The 27319-nt window shown below is 40.4% G+C and overlaps 1 protein-coding gene and 1 long non-coding RNA gene across 32 annotated transcripts in view; one reads left to right on the forward strand and one right to left on the reverse strand.

Moving 5' to 3' along the window:
* The window catches only part of PPFIBP1 (PPFIA binding protein 1), a 167242-nt gene that overhangs the window by 133526 nt on the left and 6397 nt on the right, over nucleotides 1–27319 (reverse strand). For 13 of the 30 annotated variants that reach the window (XM_072798544.1, XM_072798537.1, XM_072798539.1 and 10 more), the window contains exon 2: nucleotides 14174–14291. The exons of 13 other annotated variants lie outside the window; for them this stretch is intronic. The gene's annotated coding sequence lies outside the window, so the exon portion shown is untranslated. Of the gene's footprint in view, nucleotides 1–5323; nucleotides 5600–14173; nucleotides 14292–27319 lie in introns of all 30 variants that reach the window. 4 more of the 30 variants (XM_072798540.1, XM_072798509.1, XM_072798510.1 and 1 more) reach the window with 2 other exon arrangements.
* LOC140617326 (uncharacterized) lies at nucleotides 16001–25257 on the forward strand. 2 transcript variants are annotated; one of them, XR_012017567.1, is made up of 4 exons: nucleotides 16001–16877; nucleotides 19562–19794; nucleotides 21432–21614; nucleotides 23411–25257. It is a non-coding gene; the product is annotated as an uncharacterized lncRNA (long non-coding RNA). The 2 variants fall into 2 exon arrangements; XR_012017568.1 differs by lacking the exon at nucleotides 23411–25257 and adding an exon at nucleotides 22095–22233.

Here is a 27319-nt window from a genome sequence, read left to right on the forward strand (position 1 = left end):
TCAAGTTGGTTTTTAAGGGCACTAAAGTGAACCTAGAGTGGTTCTCTTAAGACAAATGGTTAGGTTATTTGGCTTTGGCTCAGGAGGGCTGGATTTGGTTACTGATTTTGTGTGCATTCAAATTGCCTGATGCCTGTGAACCTCAATATCTAGCTTCAATGGAGGTACCAGTGCCCAGGCCATCTGACTATCTGGAGGTAAGTAAAACACTCACATCGTACTCAGCTCAGCTCCTAAAAGAGCTCCCCACACCCCCACACCCCTTCCAATGGTTATCTGTTAGTATTACTTCCAAGCATAGACCAATCAAATCCGCTTAAGGAACAGCTAATATGTGTGAGTAATCCATAGCATACATTGGATAAGGATCATGTGTTAAACTGGACTGTTTCCTTTCATCTACCCTCTGTAAGTCACTCTCAAGAATAATACCAGTCTAAACTAACTTAACTATCAAAACCCAAACTGACAGAAATCTTTTGGCAGCAAAGAACACGAAATCCAAACCACCAAAACAAACAACCTTCCTGTGCATTTAATTCATCCCTGAGGTTTCGTGAACTCCTCTCCCAGGGAAATCTTTTTATTCCCCTCCAGTTTTTCAGTCAAGATCTAAAACAGCCAATAAGTTGAACTTAAAAAGATAACTGAACAAGTACTTGTGAATCGAGGGGGTAATATTGGACTCTCAAAGATTAAAAATAAATACATTTTACACAAGAACAGACTTCTGACTACAAACTTTGAAAACATTCAAATACATAGAACTTTCCATGTGTAATATTTACTGGTCATGTCAATACAAATTCTCTTGGTAGATAAGAAGATCACACAGACTTTATCATTAAGGGAAGCCTCAGCCGCTTTTGTTCAACATTCTAGTTTAAATGACAGTTTTTGTGCTTTGTTTTCTGAGGAGGAGGAATAAACAACTTTACCATCTCCTAGCCTATGTGTCCTCTCTAGAGAATGTCAACTTAGCCCAATTACATTTATTTTTCGTGTAGGGAAATGGCAGCGTCTGTTCCACACTGGTGCTATGTGTGTGTGCACGGAAATTTCACCATTTAATTTTCATGTCTGGAAGGAAAGGAGCTTATAATTATGCTGTGAGGTATAACTGTAATTAGGTTTTCAAATACCATAGGTATCCCTGTGATCCAATTTTAAAATAACAGAGAGTTCTGGTACTGTATTATTGGGTTGGTTTTTTTTTTTCCCCTCCCTTGAACCATCACATTTCTCAAACCTCAGGAATCATGAGAAAATCGTATAGTTAGAAAAACATGTTTAATTAAAAAAAAAAAAACAAAAAAAAAACAAAATTAAGCCAATACAAAGTGTTACTAGTATTTAGGAGCAATAAGAATTTCATACATACTTGTAGATGCTTAAAAGTCATTATTATGGCTACGAGTTATATTCAGCAAAATAGGTTAATGGCAAGTTTAGATTAATCAGCTTAACCTTATTACCTCTGGTGATGCTAGTAAGATTTTACAATAACACAGCTTCCTATGAGGCCACACAGTGCACTTTATACATGCTCCTTTACATTTATATTTTGCAGAAGATGAAACACCTCTACAATTCATAGGTCTTACTTAAGTCTAAGCAGTATGTTTGTGTTTGTGTGGTGTTTATGTTTGGCGGTTGGAGGCAGGGCAAAAGCAAACGCTTTTCTGCAACCATCCTCAAAAAGTGAGTAAGATAGTTCTTGACCCACATAGGATAGTATGTAAGACATAACATGTAATATTCTATATCATTACACATACTCCCACTTTTCTGTACTGCTCCTATTCTGGGAAAGAGAGAGATCAACTGAAAATAAACACTCCCAATTCTTGGGTTGTAGGTTCTAATTACTAGAAATAGCCCGGTTCATTTAAAAATCACAGTTATTGGTTCTAAACACCAAATAATCTTGGAAACACCACGAAAGTGTTTAGAGAATATAACAAATCTATGAGAAACAGAGTACATAAACATACTAGATAAGCATTTGTAAAATATAAAATGCTTAATAATTTTATTCCAATATATTTCAAGGGCCAACTTTCACTCAAACATACCCACTGCATTACGAAAATTCCATCAATGTATAAATTGTACACAAATACCCAAAGTCATATGGCATATGGTAAGGCCAGGTTGATGGGAAAAAAAAAAAAAAGACTCCCAAGAAGTAAAGGAATTCATGTAAAAATGGAGCCCCCTTAAATAACTGAGTGATTCTTACCGCACAGGATTATCAGAAAACAAAATTAGACAATCTCTATGGAAATCAGTAAAGGAGAACTTTCCAGAGCACTTGGAAATATAAGAAGGCAGTTCACATTCCAGTAATTCCAGGTTTGTTCCCAATAAATTTGCATTACTCATTTTTCGTATAAAACTGATAGGGGAGCATTTAGCACTTAAACAAAATGTAATATGTCCACAGTGTTGGAAACTCTTTGGGAACTGACCTAACTGTAAAAATAACATGAGTATTCAAAAGAAAGAGCTCTTGTAAGCAGCAAATACACCCATGTAAAAATCTATATAAAGTATCATTCTATAGACTTTTTAGGTACGTGGTAACCACCTTCACAGTTTTTCAGATTATTCCCTTTCCTTGTGTTTCCTTATATTCCCTTACTTTTAAAAGTATTGTTACCATGACGTTACCCCTCAAAACTTAAGTTTGACACAAAAAAGCTCAGCAAGAGGAGAAAACATTTTCCTTCATTAATTTAAAAATAACTCAAGCTATGATATTTCTAAAGCAGTCTCCTTTTTCTTTTTCCTAAAATACATATGAAGTCAGTCATGGAGGATTATCAAGTAACATGACTTGTTGCAATTTCAGATTTTGAGATTAAACAAAATCCAAGCCACTTGGCCAAGACAGTAAACATACAGTCAAAGTGGAGTTCTCAGGGCGGGGGGGGGGGGGGGGGGGTTGCCTAAAAGGGGTCTTTGAGATTTTAAGACTCTCATCCCCTCCCTCTACATATATATGCCAGAGCAAATGTAAAATAATCACTTTTCTTAGACATATAGGCTCACACATTAATTTATTAGACTCCAGCAATCTAACAATTCTAAGAAGTAAACAGTTTGAAATCTGAAGCAGAGAGGTTAGATGATTTATTAGTAATTTTAATTCTGTGAGTCATTCTTCCAATTTGCTTTCTCCTGATCAATGCTGGATATTAGGGTTGTATTTGCCTAAAAGTAGCATATAAGAAGAAAACTCTTCTAAAACAGCACAAATCTAGACAGAATGGAAGTTTCCTGTTCCTTCAGTAAATGACAATTCTAATGTGGACAACATTCAATTCTTGGGAGAAAGAAACAACAGAAGACTTTATTTTGAACACCTAACTCCTGTAAACCTAACCTCCTACAAATCTTTCACAAAATCTGTGTAACTAGTCATGCAAGCTACGCCTAAAACAGCTAGCCTGGTACCAATGTTCTAGGTATTGCCAGCATAGCTTGTTTGGTGATATCCCAAAACTGGTTTTTCACTCTATCTATGATAACAAATGTTACCATTGGCAAAGAATGGAAACACTGTTAAAGATTAAAGTATCAAACAACATTTCTTTCGGTATTTGTCTTTCAGTTAAATACAGAAATGAATGTTAATACTCTTTGTCACTCCCAGATGGCCACAGGAATGTCCATATTAGCCATCTGTAGGTCAGAAACCTTATAGTTAGCCATGTCAAAAACCTATACTGGACCTTTCATTCTCCAGCAGAAACCTGCATATCAACCACAACAAGGTGATTCAAAACCAGCATGGTATGATGCCAAAAAATACTTTACTCCAAAAGCAACAGATGTATTCTGGAAGCAGTTTTATCCCATGGGTTAATCGCTAATTTCAAAATATTCATTACTCATAATTCACCTTAAGTTTCAAAATTTAAGTTCTAAACATTAAATGTAAGGTTTGGGGTTTTTTTTTTTTTTAAGTTCTGAGTAATCTCTACACCCAGTTTGGAGTTCAAATTCATGATCACAAGATCAAGAGTCACATGCTCCACCGACTAAGCCAGCCAGGCATCCCAACACTAAATATAAGTTTAATGTGGACAAAAAAAATTTTTTCCAGTGCACAGCCTCTTTCAAGCATAAGGCCATTTTTTTAAGTTATTCATAATTTTATGTAAAATGGTGCTCAAAATGCTTAAAGGAAAAAATACACATGGGTCAGTCAGACAGAGATCAGGAAATTAACATGAAACAGGGGCTCCCCCATCCCACCCCATCCCCCACCAAAATAGTACTTCTTAAAAAAGATTTGAGTCAACGAAAATACAAGCTTACCAACAGGTAAAAAGCTTTAAGCAGTGCGTATTGTAGCCAAGTGATTGTTACTCCTTAGAGAAAGGGGGAAGACTTGGGTTAAAATATCTTTTGCCTTCAATCCTGATTTATGATTTCCTCCACAGAAAAGCACAATTTCTGCCAAGTAGAGGAACACAAGGCTTAGCTCGCCTATTGGGGGCGGAAGGGGGGAGGGGACCAACAGTAGCAATCTTTTTTTGCATATAATAAGCACTTTTATTTAGCCCACTAATGTAAAACACAAAACCAAACAAAGGCATAAGGGATCTATAGACCTGGCAGGATCTGCAAAAATAAGGAACATGAAAAGCCATGTTAAGCGACATTTCCAGAGTTTTTTCAGCTCTCATCAGAATCCAGCAGTTGTTATACTTTCTATGACCTATGCCATGGAAAGGGGATACTTTTCTTCTACCATTCTCTCTCTCTGAATAAAACAATTTTTGAAAAGAACCAGAAGGAATCAGCTGTTTTTACAAAATCATAGAACCTTATCAAAGTCTAAAAATTTTCTGACGCATCTCAATGAATCCTCCCACCTCCCTGAAATGGCTAGACTCATTCGGTTACTGGAATGCCTGCCTTCCCTGGGTCATTTTGCCCACTCCACCCCAGCTTCATCTCCAGTGAGGACTGTCCTCAGGGATCAAACAATACAAGGCTATTCCCTCTTCTGCGTAGTAAGCAGGCAAAAGTTTTATAATAGCAGTTCTGTCTCCCTTAACTTCCCGGGACTTCAAACTCTAGTTCTTCAAACCACTCCTAATAGGTCACAATTTCCAGGTCTCTGGTCATAATATCTCCCCACCCTAAGCAACTGGCAACCTTCCAACTTGGCAACATCCCTCAAAATAGAGTGTATGGAGTCTAGCATAAGAATCTCTAACATGGAGCACAAAGGGAATAGTTGTCTCCAGGAGACTGGACACTAACTTACATTAAATCTGTTAAACGTGGTAAGGTTAACTTTCCTTACCTCTCCATTAGCAGAGCATCACGTTTGTCCAACCAAGTAATCTTCATTTTTAGTTGATTTTTAAAATGTAAATTCATAACATATAGTCATGTTAAATAAGATAGTATCTGCTTCACTTCACCATGTCCTCTCAAGAGGATTAGTTTCTGAATACTGTCATCAGTGATCTCTCCCAGCTTTGTTTTAACCTCAATTCCCAATCGCTGATAAAAATGCTGAGTCCAAACTCTGTGGTGAGCACTTCGAAACTCCAAATCATTTTCTCTTAATGCACATCTTTTTAAAAAAACAAAAACAAAATACCAGTTTTCATAAAGCAAGCATTTTAAACAGAACCTGAGAAATCTTGTGAATGGGCAATATGTAAAGAAGAAATAATTCATTTCAACTGTTTTGTTGGGGGAACGGCTGGGTGGCTCAGTAAAAAAAAATACAAGAGTTAAGTGACTAACTCGGTTTTGGCTCAGGTCATGATCTCAAGGTCATGAGATAGAGCCCCACGTCAGGGTCCAGGCTTAGCTGAGAATCTTCTTGAGATTCCCTCTCCCTCTCCTTCTGCCCTTTCCCTATTGCTCATGCATTCTCTCTCCCCCTCCCCCCCCACCCCCTCCAAAATAAATAAATCTTAGAAAGAAATTTTTTTGTTGGATGAAGCATGATCACTATCCCTACCAGTACTGATGTCCCTACTACAGATGTCTTGATTATACCAGTCTATGCATTATCTTCAGAATGTGACAGAAGCCTTAACAGGCCTACCAGCTAATGTCTTCAGGTTGCCATTTTAAGTAATTTACCATTAATACACATCTAAGCACTAATGTTAACCAGATGGGAATTGTTAAGCACCCTTAGTATCAAATTTGTTGAAACACTGGTATTCCCGAAAGTCACCTTTTTTCTGCCCTGTTCCATTCTGTGAGACAGCAGATTTATCCAAGATGTAAGCAGGAGTTACTTATCAAGTGCCTCTTTCATCAGTTTTTTAGATAAAAAAATAAATTATATGTGTTAAGATTTTATTTATTTATTCGTGAGACACATAGAGAGAAAGGCAGAGACAGAAGCAGAGGGAGAAGCAGGCTCCCTGCAGGGAGTCTGATGTGGGACTTGATCCCAGGACCCCAGGATCACACCCTAAGCCAAAGGCAGACACTCAACCACTGAGCCACCCTGGTGTCCTAACACATGCAATTTAGAAAGTATTCTCTAACCGTTCAATTTGAACATATGGAGGAGGGAAGAGAAATGGGAGCTATTTGATTATTGGCTTTGGCCAGCTCCATCTCCGTATTTTAATGGAGGATCCCCCAAAAAATGTTCACAAAAAAGGTATGGAGAATGACTGATGGAATCAAATGAGGGCCAGTAATAATTATGGTATGAATGATACTCTCTGGACTTGTGCATGTTGAGTCCCTGGGCATAAGGCCCAAAATGATCCATGTACTTGATTGGGGACATCTTTTCCTTACCACAAACTCTGCAACAAGAATTGTTTTTATTCAGTTCACAGATCACCAATTGATTCTCCTAGAGAGTGAGCCACATAATGCGAAGGCTCCTTGTGGAGAACCCATCAAGCACCAGGGACCTTCACAACACATATCCCACAGCATGCTGGTCACATCCACAGAGAGAAAGCTTTCCTGAGCACCCTCGGGTTTCTGCAGGCTGCTCCATGAGGTCAGCTCATGCAAGTGGATGGGTTACCCAGCAAGGGAGCCAAGGGCCTTTAGCCTCTGGACAGTCAAGAGAGCAGTAAGCCAGAAAAGACTGCAGACAGGGCACAAAACAGCATTCACACTGGGCCCCGCTGAGCACAATCCCCAACCCAGCTGGGTTGAGTGATGACAGAAGCAGCATTATGGAGGGCAAGATCAGACTTGTCAGTCACCCACTAGAAGAAGTTCTGCTCTCTTCATATCACTAAGTCCACTGTAAGCTCCACCCAGGGCAGTGGCCAGGGCCATGCCACAACACATTAAGCTCAGTGTTACCAGAGAGCGCTGAGCCAGAGAGAAGAACCACCTCTTCCCCTGTGAGACACAGACTTAGAACCACAACTAGAATCCCCTCCCCCCCTCTCTGGTACAGTGACCTGGATGGGAATACATTTTTCCTCCTTCATCCTGAGCCTCATCCTGAGCCTCATCTGAGCCTTAATCCTAACCTTCATGCTCCATGCCACAGCTGGCCACTCTCTCACTTTCTGTTTGGGGCAGCCCTCCAATAAACCTATACAACAGTGTCAGGGTTCTGACCACAGTTCAGAACCACTCAGCAAGATGTGGAATCTGTGATCAACTGTCAGGGATTATCACAGCAAAAGGGCACCCTGAACCCAAAACCTACCACAGTTAATTCTCTTTGTTAACAGTAAGTCTATTTTAAAAGATGTGCAAGGAAAAATGTCCACAATACTCTCCCTTTGAAACGCAATCCACAGGGTGATCCGAATTGAAAATACACCACCCATTTTGATTCACTGACAACAGAAGTCAGAGACCAACGAATTCAACAGTTGGTGTTAGGCAGGCACCCTGGTGAATTAGAACAAAAGCCATGTTAGGATTAGAATTGTCTGAGTCAAAAGAATTTTAAAGAAGTGTGGACATATCTTACTTACCCCTTTGTTCTAAAGATAAGGAAACTGTGGGTCAGATGGTCCTGAGAAAGCAAACACACACCTGGAATGCAGTCTGCTACTCAGTAATTAGGATTCTATGTTCAGCAGGCTCCTTAAAGGTCTTCTAATACTTGTCTACATATGGACCAGATTGTAAAAATTTATTTTTAAATGACAGAAAAGCTATCCATTTAAAAATATTCTGCTTTATCTCTAGATGGAAGCTTGACAAACAAACTTCCTATCCTTTAGCAACATATCAACTTGAGATAAAAATCACTAATTCCATAAAAGGAATTAGAGACAAATGAAAAGCCAAGTAGTGGAGTTGCCACAGACATTCTGGCCAGCCAGCATATGAACACAGATGGGGCTCAACATATAAGCTGTAAAAATAATACTTGGCTGCTCATCTGTAAGTGACTTCAATTACACAAAGTCATCAAAGAGTATGTTTCCCCTGATTTTTTGATTTCCAAGACTTTCCACGCAGCCATCCTCCTAGGTCCCAAACTGTCTGATTTATAACGTTCCCTTTAAACCACATCAGTTGCTCTTTGGAAGTGGAAAAGATATAAATTATAAATAAAGTCAGTTCCTTCTGGCTAATGCCAGTTTAGAAAGACAGTACTAGCAGGGGTCCCTAACCTAGAGTGACCATGATTATTTTTAGCAACATAGCAGGTAGGGATGGAGAAATGAACATTCCCATCTTCCTGCAGGTGCCACTCACTCTCTCTGGGAATTCCTCTTGACTGCAGGTCTGGGTCACATACTCCCAGAGGACAATGAGCAGCCCTCTATCAGATCACACTCTTCTGGAACCTTAGCCAGATCTATCATGATTATAGATAAACTTGAACACTTAAGTACCATGTTATAGAATTTATTTTTAGAACTAGCCATGTGACCTCGGGAAGTTTTCTATGTGCTGGTTTTCTCATCTGAATGGGAATAAGAGTACCCATCTCAGTTGCTTGTTTGTGAAAAAGAGAAAAGAACAGTATCCACCTCAGAGTAATTGTAGAGAGTATAATGCTTTTATCAATTAGATCACATAAAAGCATTGCCACATCATAAATAGTCAATAAACATCAAAATTATATTGCTGCCCTTTTAAATCCTAACACATTAGGTGTCCTCTTATCTGTGCTTGCTTTTTTGTTTTTTTCACCAAGTCAACAGCAAGTTCTTGTGTGTGATGCAGGGGGAGGGACATAAGCTTTGAAATTTGGCAGGAATAAACATCTAGGTTCTTCTATTTACTACATTAATTAAAAAGATATTTTTCCACATTCCAACACTGCTGAAATTGGAATGTCTTACATTCAGTGAAACTGGGTATTATCTCTGATCTTGAGCAAGTTAATTTAATCCCTGTAAAACTGGTAATATTACCTTCCTCTCTTACTGTTGTAGGAAGACACAATAACATAATCATGCAAACCCCTAAAACACAGCAGGCAACCCTGATAGGCCCTTTCATTCTGCACCCTTGTGTACAAAAAAGATGCTTACAAGGTGAATATTTACATATATTTAATAGGGCACCCCATTATGCAGAGAGATTTTAAAATAGTGCCCATCAGAAATAAATAAATAAATAAATAAATTAAATTAAATTAAATTAAATTAAATTAAATTAAAATAAAATAAAAATAAAAATAGTGCTCAGACCCATTCCAAGCCAATGTGTGTGGGTATCCCTGCTGGAGTGGCCTCTAGAAAAGGGGTATAAGTACAAGAATTCTCAGGATGGACAATGTATGGACACCCAGAGCCCTTGGCAAGGACCTGCAGCTGCTCTTAATAACCCACCAGAGCCTCGACAGTGTCTAACTCCCTGCGGAGACCAAGCTCAGGTTCAAAGTGTGACAGTGGGGCCAAGAGTGTAGGAAGGGGCCTTAGGAAGGGGCCTTTTACAAATCCCATAACAACTCCTGGCATGTAACAACGCTTACCTTGTTTTAAGCACTTAGTTCATTATGCTCTGCTAAACCCTTCACAATAACCCCATCAAATACAACCAACTTCATCCGCATTCCTGTTTTCTGAGGCCTGGAGTTTAAGTCATACCTGACTAAGCGGCAGAAGTCTGTGTGGTTCCATGGCCTGTGCCCTTAACCATTGTGTCCTTTCTCAGGTTGGTTATGCCACAGCAGCTCTAGAAGGAAGCAAGATACCCTCGCACTTCGACATCTTGCCTTCCAAACAGCCAAACAGCATCCACTCCAGGAGTGTATCAGAACATTCTGGATCCAGATAAAACAGAGGCAAAAGTAGGTGGATGCATGGGGGAGTGCATTTTCAAGCCCCTCAGTGCCACCTTGGTCCTCAGACTTGGGGAAACCCTAATGGCCAACGTTTTGTGTGATTTTTTTCCATTTGTCTTATTCCTGACTTATTTCCCACAGCTCTAAGCAACACTTGCCAGATCACCTCTGGTTTTCTCTTTTCTTGATAGGCTTCCTCAATCTTTTTCTTTTTTTAAAAATTCTGGTTCTTCAAGGTTTCTCTCCTAACAACAGTTACTTATCCCTACACTATACCACACTTTTCTGCAAAGAAACTTCTGTATTCATCCTTTGCAGGTGTGAGTCACAACGAAGAGTCATAGTTGGAGATTCCCCATCCGAACTTTCCAGAATGCCAGTGCACATGTGCAGGCATGTTAGAAAGATAAAACTAGAGGAAATCACAAACCACAGTACAGCTGGCCTTGCCTGCTCCCTGTACTATCAGATCACCTGAGACTCTAGAGGTCACACTGGGAAAGACCATCCACATGGAGATTTCAAGAAGACACAGTGCACATGTTCGACTCACCTCGGCCATTCCTCTGCAGCAGAGTCACTATGTTACATTAACTTCCTTCTCATCTGAGAAAACCTTATTTTATGCCATCTCCCATTTCCAGGCAATACAATAAACTGCCAGACCACCTACTCCACATGCAATCACCAAATCGCCACATCCCTCAAGAGAGGAGATGTGGGTTTAATACAGAACCTACCACCAGGGGCACCTGGGTGGCTCAGGGGTTGAGCATCTACCTTTGGCTCAGGTCATGATTCCAGGGTCCTGGGATCGATTTCCCCACAGGGAGCCTGCTTCCCCCTCTGCCTATGTCTCTGTCTCCCTCTGTCTCTCATGAATAAATAAATAGAATCTGAAAGAAAGAAAAGAAACAAAAAAGAACCTACCACCAAAGCAGCTGGAGTTGTTCGGCCTATGAATAAGGAACAGTGACCTATTTATCTCTCTACTACACCTATAAGGGCAGATTAGATATTACTAATAGTAATTGTAATAATATCTTGTGTGACTTGGCATTATGGAGCTTCTGAAAGGCAGGGCAAAGAATACAAGGGTTACAGAGATGAGGGGGACTCGCTGAGAAGTGAAATCCACTTTGTGCCATACCAGGCACAAATCATCAGACTTCCCTACTGAGCCCCCTAACACACTCAAACTACTGCAATGATGGGCCAGCAGAACCCCCTGCCTCCTTGACTCACTAGAAGGCAGAAATTGAGGAAGAACTGTGTTCGCTTTTACAGATATGACTTAATCTGAGGTTGGAAAACATGTAGGGGTTTGGCCTTGTTTACCCATCCCACTTATACCACAAACCATGCCAGACGGTTTCAGACATTTGCGGAATACAACTGGCTTTTGGAAATGCCAGGAAACTGGTTCATTTTTTCAAAGCATATCAATGTATTCTCTGGCAATGTAACTCCTAAATTACCATCCTTGACCATACTAAAATGCCCTATCCGGTGATTGGAACTTCAACAGAAGCCACATCTCCCATATTTGCCCTCCAGTTGTTAAGATCTCCTGGATAGTTCTGGGTTTGATGGTTTGTGTGCCTCAACCTGCTTTGCTGGACTTTTGTGGTGGTGAACCACCAATTCTGTAAATTCAACATGAGTTTAAATATTCCAGAAACAAATGCATTTATGTACACATGATTAATATTCTAAACATGCAGTAATTCATCCTTGGGCAGAATCGCTCAATTACAAGTCAGCCATTTCACACATACAGAAGCTGGCTCCAGCTATATCACAATCAGGTATAAATATTATCCAAGCATCTCACCAATTTCTGAAACGCTGGAGATCTGTTTATCATTAACAAAAGGGTATAACCTCTTCCTTTGGTTTTGTTAAGGGATCCAAACTTTCTAACTTTGCAGGTAAAGAGACCATATATGCCAGTATTTTGGTGCTATTACTGTTTGTTTCTTTTTTTAAGGGGTTAGATTCTTTGAGACAGGGGAGTGGACGTTGGTATGTTCCACCCAAACCCCATTTCTGAGAGCCAGCTGCACTCATCCCTGGCTGCTGACAGTTCACAGGGAAGGTCCCCAGCCAGCTGTAGGACACTGCTGCATCAAGGTTAAGCCACCAGAAGGGGTGGCCAGCTGCCAGCCATGGGCTGATTCAGGAACACAAAGGTCCAGTCTCTTGCCTCAACTGGGGACATCCCAACGTCAGAGCTTTCCATAAGGACAGCTAGAGCCTCAGTTCTAACTGCATTGCTGGTCAGCTTCTGCTCCACCAAATCCTACTGCCTTTTCCTCACCCCTAAAACCCTTCAACACCCAATTCTCACTGTGCTTCTAATATACCTCATCAAAGACAGGCTATTTCCTAAGTGTAGAAAGTTATTTGTTCAATTGTACTGAGGAATTTACAGGCCCTAGACATGTTCTATCATGACATACTATCATAGGTCTGATGAAGGCCAAAAATAATCTTTGAAATATTTCTGACTCAGTTTAATAATTACAAATGTTTGATAGTCCAGGTCTCTCTCTCTCTCTCTCTCTCTCTCTCTCTCAACTTATTTGAGAGAGAGAAGGAGCAGGGGGGAGAGGGAGAAGCAGAGTCCACCACTGAGCCCAGAGTCCAACAAAGGACTCCATCGCAGGACCCCTGGACCATGACCTGAGCTGAAGGCAGTTGCTTAATCAACTGAGCCACCCAGGTGCCGCCTAGGTCACTTTCTAAACACCAACCCAATTCAGACAGGAGTTAAATAATGCCCAGGAATATCACAGGCTCACAAACAAAGAAGGTGAGACATTGCCAGGCTAGTGATTTGCACATCACAACATCAGGTGGCTTTGAAAACTGACACTAGATCACAGGATGCCAGGTCTTATGTTTTCAACCTTAACCAATGGAGCACACTCTTCCCCACATAAAACACGCTTGCTTCATGACTTCAAATCCTAGGGAATCATTCTAATGCTACTTAAAGAGAAGAGTTCTACATATAAGTATGAAAATAAGCCCTGAACACTTTTTCCCCAGCATCTCAAACTTTTAATAACAGAGAACAATTCTTGGGGCTAACAGATTATTGATGACTTTGTAGTATTTACTGCATCCTCAAGAACACAGATGACAGGCCTGAGCAAGAATCAAGAGCTACTGCTACAGTGTTGCCCAGGAAGCAGTACCACCTTCCAGAAAACCTCAAGGAACCATCTACCAGTCATTCAGGCTCTAGCCCAGTTTAGGGCCTGGGCTGAGATGTCACAAAAGTAGAAGTCAGAGCAAAAGCAGGTACTTGTACAGTGTCTGTATTTTATTACTAAAGGTTTGAGTTCAGAAAGTTAAAAATGTAGATAATGTACTCCATATGAAAAACTCAAAATCAACTCCTGCTTAACATTTTATTGCTCTTTACGCATGGTCTCATTTGACCCTCACCGCTCTCCCTGTGAGGGCACGACTGGTATTATTTTACTATTATGCCCAGGTTCACACACCTGATCAGTGCTGGATTCAGACTGCCAGATTTTTGGTTCAGGGTTCTTTCCTATAAAACCTGCCAATTTGCAATTTTTTCTACATATTTCTCCATGATTGTGTGCAAAGCCCCAAGACTCTGTCTCCCTCCTCCATGTGTTTTTCTGGCTCCCACCTTCATACCTACAGATCTATATCTCAGAGGAACAAGGACTACAATAGCAGGTAGTCCTGGAGAGGGCCACAAACCACCCTCAGAGGGGTCTCTCTCTCTCTCAAAGACTCGAAACAACACACTCTGCTGGTACCACAACTTCTGAAGTAAAGCTGACAAGAGGCTCAGGAGATCAAGTCATATGACCACCAGGGTTCAATATCTCTGGCTAACCTGGTTGCTGTCATTCAAATACACAAGAGAGACGGGAAAAGAGGAAAAGGCTTTATAAGGCTCACCAATTTCTTAGGCATAGTCATCGTCCTCAGGAAAGCCTTCCACTCTGGTCAGTAGGATTTGCTACTGTCATTTGAAACGCTTGGTGGATTTTATTCTTGCCAAATTGGCATTCTGTTTCTGCAATGCAAAAAATGTTCGGACCAAAGAGATCAGATGGGGATTTTCACGTTTTCAAGAACAGAAGCAAGCCTCTCTCTGCCTCAGGTGGATGCATTACAGCTTGTGGGAGTGCTAATGAGAGCTAATTACTCTATTTACTTCATAAGCCAACCAGCCAGCAACAAGAAATGCCTGGTAAAACTCTCTGCATTCTCAGGCTTTGTTTCAAAGGGCTGGTGCCAAAACAATCTGGCTGGAGTGATGGGCTCAGGGCTGCCCAACTGGATTGTTATCTGGAGATCACAAAGCACAGTCTTTAGACCTTTGTATCCTGTAAATTAATAGTCACATCAGCACCAATTTTATTCTTCCACACTTAATCTACTCTTTCACCATTATCAACACTCTCACCTCTGCCCCCAAATGTCCACTCTGGTTGCAAATTAAGAAATCAAACATTAGGCCTGGAATTTTAGGAAAACGACTGCCTACCTACCATTAAAACTGGGTGTGGCATTTTACAATGTCCTACACTCACTTTGCAATAGTCCCAAGATTTGGCCAACAGTTCATTCATTTTGATACCTGAACTCTAGACATAAGAGGGAATTTAGAAATCATGTAAATTTCACTTAATCACTGATACTTAACAGTATCCATGTGTTACGTAAAACATATACATATGGCATGAATTATATAAAAATGCAACTAATTTACGACTCTAATTTATGTAACTTACATAAATGACATTAAATAGAGATTCCCATCTTTGTCTCTCCATTCCTAGCATAGAGGGAGGGTAAGATGGAAAAACCATAGGACAGTAGATCTAAATTTCCCAGAAGAAGAACAAGAAGGTTAGCTATGAACCCAATAAAGCTCCATTCACATTAACCTTTCCCCATTCCAATACTCAGATGGTATATTGTTGAAAATGCAACCATGGCTTCAGGGACAAAAGAGTAAGAAGATCCAAGACAAATTTTAAAGAAGACTGCCAAGGGCATTATCTTTTACTGCACAGAAACAAGGCTGCATTGGATTATAATAGAACTTTAGGCTAACATTTATAATTACTTGGCTCAGTTTATTGAAATGAAAAAGTCTGAATAAATACACAATAGAAGTTAAATAGCAAGACAACCCTCATGTTAAAATTCTTTAGGCAGAAATAATTTATATTATTAGTGGTAGCTTTTTATATGGATGACAAAATCTAGCATAAGGACTAATCAAAGCCAACTCATTTTATATATAGTATGTAAAATGGAAATTTAATCAACAACTGTTCTCCTGAGTTACTCGGCAACTTTCTCTCTTCTCAGGACTTTCTACAACTTTCTTGTTAAGACTGCTTTGTTACCTGAATGTTTATAATACACGGGGCATGTAACAGGTAACATGAATGATGCCAAAAATCTCAACTATGTGTAAAGGAATGACTAGGTTATGGCCCTTCCAAAAAACTGTCTGTGCTTTTTACATAAACATGTAGACAAAACATGGTTTATTTTGGCTCTGAGTACAGTCCTAAAGTGGGGATTCATCACAAAGTTCTCCAAGCAAAAGGATTTCAGAGAAGCAGTTGACATCCATTACAGAAAACAAAATCTACTCAACAGGAAAATAAGTAGGCCAGATAAAGAAATGTTTCTTGCACTGAAATATAAATAATACTTATTAAATTTCACAAGTCTGAGCAGGTTTGCCAGTGATTCTGATTTTTTTTTTTTTTTAAGAACTAGCATTTTTAGCTATTAGATTAGGCAGCAATCATTACTGAGCTCCGGCAATGAGTAAGCCAGTGGCTGTGCTAGGCACCTTTTTTATATATATATATATACACACACACACACACACACACACACACACACACATACATATATATATTCCCAATTTAATCTTTCTCAGATCCCTCTGTAAGGTAGGCATTGTTGCTTCCAATTACAGACAAGAAAACCATGGCTCATGCTGGTGACGTCACAATATTAAGACATGACTCTATTGGGATTCCATCCAAAATATGGCTGACTCCAAAACCCAAAGCTGCTGCTACCTTTACCCAATAACACCACCAAGAAATTACAACCAGAAATTACAATGACAGAATTGTTTCCTAAGTACAGGGGATCAGCTCTGGGGTCAGAAGCTCTGGATTTTAATTATGCTTCTATTGAGTGGTGGTTTCCTCCAAATTAATGGAGATGAAAATAGTATTTAACCTCGTAAGGTTGAGGTGAGAAGTATATAAAAAAGCCATAGTGAAAGCACTTGCAAAACAAGTAAGCACTATTTGTATGTTATTATTCCCTTCCTCTTCACGCTTCAGCTGGGAACTGCATCAGAGGAATCCACCCACAGGGCAGAGAATTACCTTCTGGAGGCCTGAGCAACACAAACCCTGGCACCCAAGAGAATGAAACTTAAGGGGTAAGGAGAGGAGAGGACTTGGCCACCATCTCTCTTCAGTGTAACTTCTCTACCGCTAGAGAAATAAAATAACTGTTGTGGGCCAGCTCTGCCAGGCACAGCCACAGTTTGCTAGGCAAGCTGCTGGTCCCAGTTCCTCAACCATGTGAGAATGGATGGAAGCCCTGCCCTCAGGTAAGCTCACTTCTACCCTGTGGGAAAGGAAATTAAAATAAAACCAAACAAGCCATGGCCCAGCAATGAGCCTCAACCTTTCTCATCAACTTTCCCTACTCACTCATGCCCGCCCACCCACCTACACACACACACCACACATACAGAGATGTGGTGGTTTTTCCCATGGTACACAGTGGGTGCTCGTATTAGAGCAAGCACTTGAGGCCCATTTGTCCTCATTAAGAGACTCTATAGTGGTCTAGAGTGGGGATAGAATTTTAAACACTGACAATTCAGTATAGTGGCTTCCAGAACAGAAAAGGGATCATTTCAGTATAGACAAAGGAAGGCTGAAGACCGTGCAAAGGAAAAAAAATCAAGATTTGACTACATAAAAATTTTATACTTCTGTAGGACTAAAAACAAAATTGAAAGACAAAACAAAGAGAAAGCTGGAGGGGGAAAAAAAAAACTAGGTGAAAATACATGCAATAATGAGAAAAGGTTAATAAGGGTTAATAAATGAAATACAAAGTTTATGACAAATGAGAAAATACTAATTCCCAATAATAGGCAAAGTTCATAAACAGTTAAACAGGAAATATAGTCAACAGTCAGATAAACACGTTTGATCTCACTAATATCAAATAAACCATGGATGCCTGCATGGCTCAGTGGTTGAGTGTCTCTGCCTTTGGCTCAAGATGTGATCCCAGGGTTCCGGGATGGAGTACCGCATCAGGCTCCTTGTGGGGAGGGTGGGGGGGGGCTGCTTCTCCCTCTGCCTATGTCTCTGCCTCTCTCTGTCTCTCATGAATAAATAAATAAAACCCTTAAAAATATATATTTAAAAAAAATAAACCAAAAAAATGAAATATCTTTTAGAAAATTACCAAATATTATTAAAATAACAATATCATTCTGCTACTGGTGGCAAAAATTAGTACACACTTTTTTGGCAACCAATAACCATATCAATCAAGATACCCATATGCATGCCCATCCCTTCTACTTTTTGTCATCTATGATAAAGATAAAAATGATCTGAAAGAGAAAATGCTGACTGCATAGATGCTCATCAAATACTGAAAACAAGCACAATGGGATTAAATAAATCATGAAATATCCCTAGATGGAATATTCTACATCCTTAGAAATAATATTTATATTATTTCGAGTAATAGTGTAGTGTAGGGAAAGGCAAATAAAATGACATTAAGTATAATAAAGGGGGAAAACAAATATTCAGAATATTTCAAATATGGAAAAATATATAAAATTTAAAAATGGAAAGAAACACAGCAATACTATTTGCACCTTTGTGTAGTAGGATTACTGATGACTTTACTATGTCTTTAGGGTTTTTCTATACTACTAAAATCTTCTATAAGGTGCATATTACTTTTATAATTACAAAAAAAATGTAAATAACAATCTCCCCTGCAAACCCACAACATACAATCGATGGAAATCCAACAACTCTCCAAACCACTCCCACAAATACCCAAACAACTGTGCTGTGGGCAGGTAAGACAGTAAACTGATGGAAGAGTGGCTTTGTTTTAAATCTAAGGCTAGAAAAACATTAGGCTTCTTGATATGAAAACAAAAACTTCACATCCCACTTGTCAAAACTACTTTGGAAATTCATTAACCAAAACATTTTCCGTCAGGATTTAAACCCACACACCAAAATTATCTCCGCAGAACAAACTAGTTAAGCGAGCAGGAAGTTTACCAGGAACACCCTAAAAATTAACAATTGTTTTTACAGCTCGGATAAATCCAGCCAGCTCATGTTAGTACACAATGTAACACAAACACTCTCCAGTGAGTCCTCTTAAACAGGAGGGGCACGAAATCCTTATAATAAGGGTTTTCCTTGGCAAGAATCACAGATGCTATGGAAATTGAGCCTTTGGGGGTTCACCCTCCTAAAAGCTGATTTTACAAGCTTTGAGATGGCATTCACTATCTGGCTTCATCTTCACAAACCTAGAAGGCAGGGTTTCTGACCCAGCACTGCTGTCAGTTGTGACTATAATTCCTTATTCTGCCCCATGCACCCTAGGGTGTTCAGCAGCATCCCTACACTCTACTCACTCAAGGTCAGTCCTCCCTCCGATCCCAGTTATAACAATAAAAATGTTCCCTGACCTGACCAAATGACTCTCATGGGCAAAATCACTCCAGCTGAAAAATCACTGGTACAAATTACATGCTATCACTGCCTGCATTTTAAAAAGTAGGGAACAGACACAGCTAGGCCCATCTAATTTCAAAGCCCAAGATCCAAAACTCGATACTGTACTTGTACACAGGTAGGAGGCATATCTTCTAGGATAACTGATACACACCCATCTTTTCTACTTCAATCTCCTTTGCATCCACCCCCATGGAGCCTTATCAAGGCCTTGGTGATGATCACGTAAACATGTATTGATAATAACAGATAAGACTCTGGCAACAAAGGCACAGTCCTGGCCTTCAAAAGGTATATAATCTATTTGAAGAAATAAGACATAATCATGGATCGCTAGAGTGCCAGTTTTAGAGAGAACTGTCTCCTCACCTACAATGCTAGTGCTGCCCTCATAATTCACTGTGAGCATCTCAAAATCACCCTGAACTCACCACCCACTTGGTAAGTGAGCATTTAAAAATCCAAAAATTTAATTGCCTGCTTGCAACTGAGTTTGCAGGTTGAGCCCTGATAGAGGCTCCCAGCAAAGGTTTCCGGAACCGGTTTCAAGTGGGCCTGGAGGAAAGAGAGAAGTCAGTAGGAGCAGAAGAAAAGGTGGAGTGGACTTAGAGCATTCAAGAGGGGCAGAGGCGGAGTCTCAGCCCAGCAGGACAGGGGAAGACAAGCTGGGAAAAAAAGGTCAAGATAAGGTCACAAGGTGACCTCCAGGTAACCAGTGGTGATGCTGACCAGGTGAGACCTAAGAAATATCTCTCTTAAAAAAAAAGTAACCAAGGGCTGTTACCTAGCACATATTCCATTATGAAGGTGGAGAACTTAATTTCTCAAACTAAAAGATCAGCATTCCTGGAGAACAATAGGCAGATGCCTGCTTTAAATTCACATACATGAAGGTGATGATTTTGCCAGAACAAGGAGTCCATCTGTCCTAAAAGTAAACCCCAAGTCTTCTTTCCTAAGTTCACAGGTCCTCCTGCTCTCTAAGGGCATCAGCCCAACCAACACAAAGAAACAAGAGCCCAAACTAGCCAGGTTTCCTGTTTTTAAAATCTGGCTTTCAATTAGGTGAAATCTCCCAAACTTTAAGTAGTGGCTTAAATTTCTTTAAATACTGTGTGGGTCACATCAAACCAATCGCTAGGCAGTCTCCACCCCAGGACCGCCAGGATAAAAACTGCCATAAGCCACAGCCCACAGGAAGTCAAGTAAAGCTTTCTGGGGCAGGCAGGATAGTCTCACACACAGGGTATATTTGGAAGATTTGCCTGGCAATGTGACATAGAATACAGAGAAGAAATTTGTGTGGAGGCTGCTTTTAGGCAATAGGTTTGAGCAATGGAATGTAGAAAGGGCCCACGGTACCCCGCCCGCCTGGCTGAATCAAACGGGCCTTCAGGTGACCCACCTCAAAATAGCCAGAGGCCCAAGGCACCTGGGTGGCTCAGGTGGTTAAGCGTCTGACTGGTGATTTCAGCTCAGGTCATGATCTCAGGGGTCATGAGACCAAGCCCCACACTGGGCTCTGTGCTCAGTGAAGAGTCTGCTTGGGATTCTCTCCTTCTGCCCCTCCCCACAATTCCCCCACCCCACTCACTCACTCCCTCAATCTCTCTCTCAAACAAATCTTTTAAAAAAAAATTATATATATCAAAAAAAAAAAAAAAAATATATATATATATATATATATCCATCCATAGGCCCCAACTGACCAATGCCTACCTACATTAGGCAGTTACCAAAAATGGGGCAGTTCCATACATTGCCATATCTCATCTTCCCTCTTTAAAAACAGCCCCCACCTACTGCCTCATTGCAGGTAGTCTCTCCTCTGCTGTACTGCTCACCCTCCACCTTGCGGTGTATTCAATAAACTTCTATCGCCTTTGTTCTGCCTCAGGTGAATTCTTTCACCTCCTGTACCACTGGCTTTGACCCAATCACCACCCCACATTTGGGGGCCCTCACTGACCAGGGGAGACACCCTCCTGAGACACCACAGTCTGTATCAGAGCTGAGAGGGATGGGAACCAAAGCAATGGTGGAGGCAATAGAGATTCAGAAAATGTATAAAAGGCAAAAAATAACAGTGCTGATGGCCAGGAGAGGGTCCCTAGGACACCAGACACAAACCTGACCCATCGCAAACTATCAAAGTTTGACTTTAATAGTCTTTAATGAAGACGAGTCTTTAAGACTAGAAAGAACAGGCTTACAAGTGTGTTCTTTGACTTCTGAGAGCAGGGCCATCCTCTTGGACTCGTGACCTTGTCGTCACACAAGACCTCGTACTCAGGCTCCACGCTTGGTTTAATGCTCTTCTATCATCATCTTCAGATTCTTAATTTAACTTTGAACTTGTGTTTTGTAAGAGAGGTCTGATGGAGCAATGAAGCACATGAGCAAAGGAGATCCTGTTTAATATGTGTGGCCACGATTCTTATACAGTATTTGCCATGACTGAAAAGCACATAATTTCTGTGGATTCATGATACATGGGAGTCCAGAAAGACTAGTCCAAGAGAAGTGTGTGACAAATACAACTGAGTGAGCAGGTGAGTGGGTGCTGACAAGCTCCCAGAACCCAAGCTTTCCATTCAAAGGAACCACAACTCGCTTTGCAAGCAGAAACAAAGCAATGTCTTTCTAAGAAACACAAACAACCAAGAAATCCTAGCATATCCTCTTACTCCTATTACCTCCTTGTATTAGCCAACCACGCACACTGAAAATAATGGTGTAGAAGAAAAAGGAAAAATAGAGCAACACATGGTTCTTTCTCCTTTCAGTCCGTCCTTAAAGCCAGCCCATCCTTCTGTAGGACAAAGACTGATAGAATGAAGGGATCAAGAAGTGAAATAAAAGTGGTACATTAGTTTTGGGCAGTGTTTCCACATTCTGGTGAGAATACACACACACCCATACAAGTTACAAAATACGAAGTGTGTGATTCCAGTAATTCTGCAGATGTGTCAACTGGCCTTGTACCATATAAACAGTACAAATCCTAATAATTTAAATTCTTAATTTTTCAGGCAACTGAGTGGCTCAGTGGTTGACCATCTGCTTTTGGTTCAAGTCATGATCCCGGGGTCTTAGGATTGAGTCCCTCATCAGGCTCCCCTTAGGGAGCCTGCTTCTCCCTCTGCCTTTGTCTCTGCCTGTCTCTCATGAATAAACTCTTTTTTAAAATTTAAATTATTAATTTTTCTTCACTTAGAACAGTATTAGGGGAACCTGGGTGGTTCAGTGGATTAAGCGTCTGCCTTCAGCTCGGGTCATGATCCCAGAGTCCTGGGTTTGAGCCTGCCTTCTCCCTCTCCCTGCCTCCCCACCCCCCCCCCCCCCCACTTGTGCACTCTCGCTGTCAAATAAAATCTTTTAAAAAATAAATAAATGAAAGAATATTAAATAGCAAACAAGGACAAATGGCAAACAAGGACAAGAGGGAGTGCAGAAGAAAACGAAAAGCTTTTTATGTTAGGACCTTTAATAATTTCAACAAGGGTTAAAATTCTCATTTTAAACAGGGCTCCACAAATTATGTGGCCAGCCCACTGAGAACCATTGAACTCAAGAATATCATGCCTATCTAAAATGCTACACATGAGGCACCTTGGTGGCACAGTCGGTTGAGCGTCCAACTCTTGGTTTCGGCTCAAGTCATGATCTCAGGGTGGAATCTGAGCCCCTCAATAGGCTCCCAGCCTGCTTGGGATTCTCTCTTCCCTCTCCCTCTGCCCCTCCAACACAGCTGCCACCCACCCCCCAACCCCACCCATTGCCACATGTTCATGTATCCTCTCTCAAATAAGTCAATAAAATCTTAAAAAAAAATAAAATAAAATAAGGGATGACTGGGTAGCTCAGTGGTTGAGCATCTGCCTTTGGCTCAGGTTGTGATCCTGGGGTCCCAGGATTGAGTCCTGCATCAGGCTCCCCAAACGGAGCCTGTTTGTGTGTCTGCCTCTCTCAGTGGTCTCTCATGAACAAATATTTTTAAAAATAAAATACTACACACACTGGATAAGTTCTCCCTGATGTCTTTCAAGGCAACCCCCTAAAGACCCACCAGTGGACTGATGGGTCTATGCTTTTTTAAGATTTTATTTATTTATTTATTTATTTGACACACACACACACACACACACACAGCACGTACAAGTAGGCAGAGCAGCAGGCAGAGGGAGAGGGAGAAGCAGGCTGAGTAGGGAGTCCAATGCAGGGCTCATCCCAGCACGCTGGGATCATGACTTGAACCAAAGGCAGATGCTCAACTACTGAGTACCCCCCCAGGTGTTCTTAGTTCTATGCTCCTAATTACTGAATCACTTGAATCCTTTTCTCCCAGGCCCCTCACTCATCACTACACATCTGCTGAAACAGCGCAAAGCCAAGGTCTTTCCAACGAAAAGTGGCTCTAGTGACAATCAGTTAAACTGAAGACTATAGAAGACCTTACCCGGAGAAGCAGCTAATGCAGAGACCTCTCTGCTGGACATCTCCCTTCAACAGAGTGCTTTTCTGTGCTTTAGTGGTTCCGTTTTAACCAAACTCAGGCTGTTTCTCACCATGCAGCGCGATCGGGTTTCCCCTGGGAAGTGGTTCTGTGAACCACTAAGTCTGACTGTCTAAAAATTCCTCCTTCAAAAAACAGTCAAGTTTCCTTTATCTCATGTTATTCTCCTCTTCTGTTTGGTTTTGTACCACCACTTTCCACTTCAACAAATTAATTTCCTGCCTAGAGACACATCCCGGCAAATGTGTCAGTTTGTATTGTTTAGATGAGAGACTTCTGTCATTCTTTCAAATTTTTCCTCTGCACCAATAATCCTGGGAGCCAGCCTCTCAAGAGCCTGAGTGGCTTGTCTATGAATTTCCTTTCACTGCCTCCTAGTAGACTGAAAAAATGCAGACTGCCTGCAGTGAACTTACTCAACTCTTGTCCCTTCCACTCACATCTTTTTCTATTTCCCCGTCCTTTATTCTAGTCTGGCTGAAGGAGAGCTCTTGAGGAGTTCAAAGCTAAACCACTCTCCACCGGATTGTTAATCTATCCCTGTCCCCATGAGACTTTGTACTCATGCCCTCCTTGCTTTTGCTGCTTTCACATGACACCCTCCACCTGGCTATCACAGCATGCCTCTCCTGGTTCGATTCCTTGAAAGGCTGGGCTAAAGGGCCACCTGTGGTTCATCCCCTCCCTTGTAATCCTTAGTTTTTTGCATGCTGGATTCCATTTCTATTGGGCTACTGAAACTGTGCAAGGTTCACACACAAATGATCTGGCAACTGGCTGGACCAGGGGCAGTTTCTTAGACCCATCCTTGTAAGGGGTCTGTTGCACCAGATGGCAAGGACAGTCTCCTTGCGTTGGGTGTGCTTCTTCCCTTGCTACCACCATCTTCCCCTTCTCTGATGGTTCCTGCTCTACTACCTCTACTACTACCTCAGTAAATTTCTTGAGGCTGATCATGTCTAAATGTCAAGAGTTCCTTGAAGGTTGTGTACTTGCTTCTTTTTTTATTCTGTATCTTCTTCAAAATAGGTGGAGGGGATTGAGAGATACAAACCTCCGGTTGGTAAAATAAATCACACAAATTAGAAGTACCAGCAGAGGGAATATGGTCAATATATTGTAATAACACTGTATGGTGACAGATGGGAACTACCTATTGTGGTGAGCATTGCAGATGTACAGAACTGTCGAATCACTACGGTGTGCAGCTGCAATTAATATAACATTGTAGGTCAACTAGCAGTAAATTTAAAAATAAAAATCATTGGGAATATTTGATATATTGTACACAGCATAACAAAGACCAAATAACTAAATTTTCAATTTCCCTTTTTTAGATTCTGAAGTATTTTATGGTTTGTTGTATTTCAGCAGATTACAGGCATTTCTCTAAGATTTCCAAAGGTAAATCAAATGCAAGATGAACTGTACTCAAAACTTATCCATAATAGAGGACTTATTTTCTTGATATTAGAAACTTTCAGGGGCACCTGGGTGGTTCAGATGGTTGAATGTCTGCCTTCGGATCAGGTTCTAGATCTCAGGGTCCTGGGATCAAACCCCTCGTTGGACTCCCTCCTCAGCGGGGAGTCTGCTTCTCCCTTTCCATCTGCCCCTCTTCCCTGCTTGTGCTCGGTCTCAAATAAACAAATAAAATCTTAAAAAAAAAAAAAAAAAAACTTTCATGGCCTAGAAATAATTTGACATTAGATTCAAATAAACCTCAGCATGCCACATTCTGTCACGTTTCCTTACCTTCCTTATATTTTCTAGCCCGTTAAAAATATTTGACTATAAAAATGTCAATAAATTAAATATATATGTGTAAAAAATAAAAAGAAGAGTTCCCTGAAGGCTCTATACCTGCTTCTTTTTTAATTCATTATCTTCTTTAGTGAGTTCACCTACTCTTAATCCTTATGTAACAGTTTCTTGGAAATGCTCCATCAATCTAGGATTTTGCCTAAACTTAAATTTCAAATTCTTAACATCTTCATGTGAAGAAAATCAAATCATTCTAAAAACCTAATGAGACAGGTATTATTTTACCATAATACAACACAGTTAAGTTATTGTGGGTCATGATGGAATCTCAAACTCCAGGTGTTCAACTCTTAATTCATCCTATTTCCCATTAAAATTCAACTTGCACCTGTATGTTTCTTGATTAAATTTAAAGCATAATCTTATCACTCTCTTAAAAACCCTAAGGGCCAGCTCCATTACATCTTACCTCTCTTAATATTGTATTGATCTATCTTATCTTTCCCTAAAATCAATCTCACTGTATTCTACATTTTGCACCAAAGCCTAGCATGCTCATCTCCCCCCACACTGCCTCAATATCTCCTACTCCTTTAAGGCCCATTCAAATCCCACCTCCTCTAGGAACCTCACCAAACCCAACCCTTTGTTCGAGTGACTCATCTAGCTTGCAGTATGATCTTCCCACAACTACCTCCCAAAGACCCAGCAAATTAATTTTTTGAACTTAATATACTTTTTATAATTCAGGAGTAATGCATGAATGTTGTAAAATAAACATTAATATGCTTTAAAAATTTTTTCATCTTCCCTTGTCACTCTAATCTCACCTCCTATAAATCACCCCATTTAATAATTTTTCATGCATTAACAAATATAAACTATACATGTGTGCTTGGTTTTCTCAATATAGAATAGACATATGTATAAGTCAACATGTTTTTTTTTTCCCCAACCATTTTAACAGCTAAACAGTTGTCTAAATCTGTTTTTTATTAGGTTATGCATGAGGAGAGCCATCTCCTTTCTGCCTCCATCATCCGTATATGAATATTCTCAAGGGTAAAGGCTATGTTTTGTTCTTACATCTTCAAGATGACCTCATACAAAGACCAAGAATTACTTAAACACAGATATTATCATATTTGGTCCTCAAAAAGCACATAGCCAATAAGGACAAGGGATTCTAACCTAGAGTTGTCTGACTCTGGAGTCCACATCCTTCATCCCTAGGCTACAGCTAATAGATTTTTCATAAGGCCATCCTTTGCTTTTTAAACCAAAGTTGGAATTCAGAAGAGCTCCAAGTATTCTGGTGTAGGCAGATGGGACTGAGGAAAAGAGATGGGGCACTGTCCGATTGGCGAGTATGTGGAGGTTAGTGGTTGCAACTATAAAGCTAACCTATCACTCAGTCCTTCAATCTGTGTTTATGGAGAACCTACCAGAAATTGAATTACTTGCCTCGTCCTCTTCAGGCTCCCCATCACACTCTCCCTCAGGAGTAGCTGTCAACATTTGTTGAAAATCTCTGTGCCAAGTGTGCCGAGATTCTTTCTATTAATAATTTCTAATTTTTTTGAAATTATTTCTAAAAATTCTACGAGACAAATATAAGTACCATCATTTTAAAGATAGGAAAACTGAGGGACACCTGGGTGGCTCAGCGGTTGAGCGTCTGTCTTTGGCTCAGGGCGTGATCCTGGAGTCCTGGGATCAAGTCCCACATCAGTCACCCTGCATGGAGCCTGCTTCTCCCTCTGCCTCTCTCTCTCTGTGTCTCTAATGAATAAATAAATAAAATCTTTATTAAAAAAAAAAGATAGGAAAATTGAGACTCAGAGAAGTTAAAATACTTGCCAATATTAGACTATAATAAATAGTGAATCCAAGATTCAAGCTGAGGGTCTGTGTGGTTCCAGACTGATCCCTCTTTTGTTGTACAGAATGTTGCCTTTCAATTATTAGAGAAAAGAT

Source organism: Canis lupus, chromosome 25 (assembly GCF_048164855.1).
Source record: "Canis lupus baileyi chromosome 25, mCanLup2.hap1, whole genome shotgun sequence".
Classification (NCBI taxonomy): Eukaryota; Metazoa; Chordata; class Mammalia; order Carnivora; family Canidae; genus Canis; species Canis lupus.